We start from the raw sequence: 5,000 nt of genomic DNA on the forward strand, positions 1-5,000 counted from the left end.
ACATATACACAGACACTCATAAACATATACACAGACACCCTTAAACGTACACACACACACACACACACACATACATAAATGTACACAGACACAAGTGTACATATATATATGTATAACATGTTTGTATGTATTAAACTAGTATTTGCACCACTGTAGAATCTAGAAAATATATTTTCATAGTTTAGCATCTTCCCTGTTTAAGCTTCGATATTTTCCTTCTCTTTATAATTTGCTGTTATATTATATTGTTATGACAGGTCGACATAATTCTGACAATTTATTTCTCTCACTTGCATTTGTCACTTTTCATATTCCTGCAGATATTGCAGGGTATTTTGTTGTTTTTTTTTTCATCTTTTTTTAATTACTCAATTAACTTCATACCTTCAAGTTGTTTTTAATTGCATCTCATTCGTTCCCAAAACATCCCACATCATACACTCACACACACACATGGGCTCACACCTAGACACATCTGAACAACCAAGTCACAATCACACACAGTCATCTATTCAAATCATTAATGCCTGAGCTGGCACCTAACCCCCTACATAAAAGGTTCTCAACCATTTTTCACATATGGACCCCTTTGATTACTGTTTTATTCTGGTGGATCCCCATAGCTATTCGATGTTTAAAAAACCAGTTTTATAGAAACATCGTTCAAAATTCCTAAATTAATTAACTTGTGTAGTTTTAACTTTGTAAAATATTAGAGAGAAAAAACCTACCTGTTTCTTGCAATACATATTAATACACACATCTAAAGCAAAATTTCTTCAGATTCTCAACCATTTTTAACCCTCGATAACTACTTTACTCTGGTGGACCCCCATATCCATTTGATGTTTAAAAACTAGTTTTATAGGAACTTCTTTCAAAATTTCTATTTTGTTTTCCACACATTAACTTGTGTAGGTTGAACTATGTAAAACATCTGAGAAAGAAACCTCACTGTTCCTTGCAATAAATACCAATACATACATCTAAAGCAGAATTTCTTCAGGTTCTCAAACAAAATTTTTTCAGGAACCCTTAAAATACTATTGAGGACCCCCAATTTACTATTTTACTATGTGGGCCTCCAAAAATTTAAAATGAACCCTTAGGGGCCATATGTGCCCCAGTTAAGAAATACTGGTCTAGATCAAAGATTCTTAACCTTTTTTGTAGCACCCTTCTCCGTTTAGGTAGATATTATACCTAGCACCCAATTAAATGGAAAGTGAGGTATCATGACTAAACTAACCTACATTATTTACATTTGACAGATATTTGTCCTCATCTTGTTTGTTGTTAACACGTTTCGGCTGATATACCTTCCAGCCTTCTTTATATGGTGTAGTGGTTAAGAGCACAGGCTACTAACTCCAAGATTCTGAGTTCGATTCCATGCAGTGACCTGAACAATAATAATAATAACATCAAAAAATACCTTACGAATGAGAACCCAGGTCCAAAATTTCCCCAAGACACCTGATGAAGGCTGGAGGGTATATCAGCCGAATATATATATTTAGGCGGCGAACTGGCAGAAATGTTAGCACGCCGGGCGAAATGCTTAGCAGTATTTCGTCTGCCGTCACGTTCTAGTTCAAATTCCGCCAAGGTCAACTTTGCCTTTCATCCTTTCGGGGTCGATAAATTAAGTACCAGTTACGCACTGGGGTCGATGTAATTGACTTAATGCGTTTGTCTGTCCTTGTTTGTCCTCTCTTTGTTTAGCCCCTTGTGGGTAGTAAAGAAATAGGTATATCAGCCGAAACGGTGTGTTAACAACAAACAAAATGAGGACAAATATCCATCGAATGTAACTAATTCCTCATCTCTTAAATATAGAACTGTATAAACTAACCTAACATGGATGATAATTTATAAAGTTTACTCTAAAAAGGGACTGTATAAGCTTTTAACAGTGAAATGATAAAAAATTAATAAAGGCAAAAATTCTAAAATTTACTTTATAATTGCAAGTTAATTATTTGTTTGTGCCTGATGAAATCTAGCTAAATTTTCAATATCAGGTCATTAACTGTGTAGATTCTATATAGTTGCTCAACCTGCTAGAAATAGCAGCGCATTACTTACCTCTATTTTATTTTAATAACTATTACTAGTTTTATCATGTATAATATAATTACTACTATAGGTAAGGTAGCGAGCTGGCAGAAACGTTTGCATGCCAGGCGAAATACTTAGCAGTATTTCGTTTGCCATTATGTTCTGAGTTCAAATTCCGCCAAGGTCAACTTTGCCTTTCATCCTTTTGGGGTCGATAAAATGAAGTACCAGTTACACACTGGGGTCGATGTAATCGGCTTAATCCCTTTGCCCTCGTTTGTCCCCTCTATGTTTAGCCCCTTGTGGGCAATAAAGAAATAAGAAACGTTGGTACACCAGGTGAAATGCTTAGCGGTTTTTTGTCTGTCTTTACGTTCTGAGTTCAAGTTCCACCGAGGTCAACTTTGCCTTTCATCCTTTCAGGGTCAATAAATTAAGTACCAGTTGTGTACTGGGGTCAATCTAATTGACTGGACCCCTCCCCCAAAATTTCGGGCCTTGTGCCTAGACTAGAAAAGAATTACTACTATAGGTAAAATTTAGTATATCAATTATGTCATTTCACTGACCCACTCACTGTCCTCTAAAGCCTAATGCACCCTTTGACATGCCTGGCGACCCCTTGTGGGTGGTACCACCCACGTTGAGAACTTCTACTCTAGATTATCTCTAAATCTGTTAGAAATATCTATCAAATTCCCTCAAGTCATACATTGTTGCCCTATAAATGAAAGAATGCATTAAATAATGTAGTCTTAAATAAACAAAAAAGGTTGGATGGCTGAATTTTGAATGTCGTTGTTCACAGGTTTGTTTGATCAAAGTGTACATGGGATTAAACAATAATTATGAACCCTGAATCCACACATATCTATAAACAAGCTGCAGTCCACATGTATTGCCCTTCACCATTTAAAAAACTCCTCTCCACACACATACACAAAGCTTTTTACAGACACACATTATTTCTCCAAATAGACACACACACACTCACAACCACTTGGATAAAAACACCCTTTCCCCACACACAACATACTCTCCCACCCCATATATATATATATATATATATATATATATATATATAGATATATAGATAGATAGATAGATAGATAGATAGATATTCTTTTACTTGTTTCAGTCATTTGACTGCAGCCATGCTGGAGCACCGCCTTTAGTCGAGCAAATTGACCCCAGGACTTATTCTTTGGAAGCCTAGTACTTATTCTATCGGTCTCTTTTGCCGAACCGCTAGGTAACAGGGATGTAAACACACCAACATCAGTTGTTAAGCGATGTTGAGGGGACAAACACAGACACACAAACATACACACACACATATATATCTATATACATATATACGACAGGCCTCCTTCAGTTTCCGTCTACCAAATCCACTCACAAGCCAAATAGAGAGGAATCAGTCTGTGTTGTTTGGTACAGGTTCATTTGGAAGTCTTAATCTTGGATGGTACAACATGCCATAATGGTAATAATGATATTAACACTAATAATAATAATAAAAAGAACATGAAATGAGAAATATATGTATACATTCACACACACACACACACAAAATATAAATATACATATACATAGGCATATATATATAAATATATATTAAATGATGCATGACAATGACATTTAAATATATACATAAATATGTACAAATATATAGTATAAACGCATACATAAAATATATGTATATACATACATATATATATATATATCCATATATCAATCATCATATATATATTATATATATATATATATATATATATATATAATACAACACACATAAATTTTTGTGTGTGTGTGTATCTAATGTATATTTATATATAACCCACATTTTTTAATGCAAGGGAGATGAAAACATCAATTGACCAAGATTATACTTGCAATCACAAAATTAAATTCTTGCTAAGAGTGTTTACGGTCCAAGAGCAGCGAGGGGGGACAACTCCTACAATATCAGCCTATCAAAATTTTTAGAACATGAACATGATGCAGTTAAGGGTAGATCTTAAGGCTAGCTGGTGGAAGCAGTTGACTTGTTTCAACCTTTTTAGGTCTCATCAGTAACACATACTAACCTCAGCTGGCAAGGAAAAATAAATGATCAGCTAGCAAGGAAAAATAAAGGAAAAAAACATAGATTTGCATCAGGACGTTTTTGCTCCTGTTAAAAAGTTTATTCTATTGCAAAGATTTGGGTCAGATCTCTAACTTAGGGCTAACTTCCTACCTTCCTTTTGTCAGTCATGCAGGCCCTAAAATAATAAAAGCCCCTGAACTCTGCTTTTTCTACTTTGACTAAGGGGTATAAATTGTAAAATTTGACACACATTTTAGACACATTCACATCATATGCACACACACACACACACATACATACATACATGGTAAAGATCCCCTTCAGTCATGAAGGGCCATGGGATTGCACCTAGAAAGTTCCCCTCTGAAGCTTAAGTATAAACAAGGTTAGGTTGTTTATGGAAGACCAACAGTCAGCCATGCGTGCCAATCTCCTTTCTCTGTGTCACCAATGTTGATCAAGGGAAAGACAAGGCTGATACAGCTTGGCACCAGTAACATTGCAACTCATTTCTACAGCTGAGTGAACTGGAGCAATGTGAAATAAAGTGTCTTGCTCAAGAACACAACACAGTCTGGGAGTCACGCTCACAACCTCACAATTGCAAACCTAAGACACTAAGCCACTGAGTGTTGCACCATTACACACACACACACAAACATATATATATATATATGAATATATACATATATATATATATATAAATATATACATATATATATATATATGAATATATACATATATATATATATATGAATATATACATATATATATATATATATATTTAGTGTAGGAAGAAATGGAGCTGAACGAAGACTTAACAAAATTCCTTTTATATTTTCTACAT

General features: G+C 34.7%; 1 long non-coding RNA gene across 1 annotated transcript in view; it reads right to left on the reverse strand.

Moving 5' to 3' along the window:
• The window catches only part of LOC118767991, a 17,657-nt gene extending 16,889 nt beyond the window's left edge, over positions 1 to 768 (reverse strand). Inside the window, exon 1 of the long non-coding RNA XR_005003912.1 lies at positions 586 to 768. This is a non-coding gene — a long non-coding RNA (uncharacterized LOC118767991). The remainder of the gene's footprint in view (positions 1 to 585) is intronic.
• Between the last annotated feature and the right edge of the window lie 4,232 nt (positions 769 to 5,000).

The sequence above is a fragment of the Octopus sinensis genome, linkage group LG26, assembly GCF_006345805.1.
Source record: "Octopus sinensis linkage group LG26, ASM634580v1, whole genome shotgun sequence".
In the NCBI taxonomy this organism is placed as follows: Eukaryota; Metazoa; Mollusca; class Cephalopoda; order Octopoda; family Octopodidae; genus Octopus; species Octopus sinensis.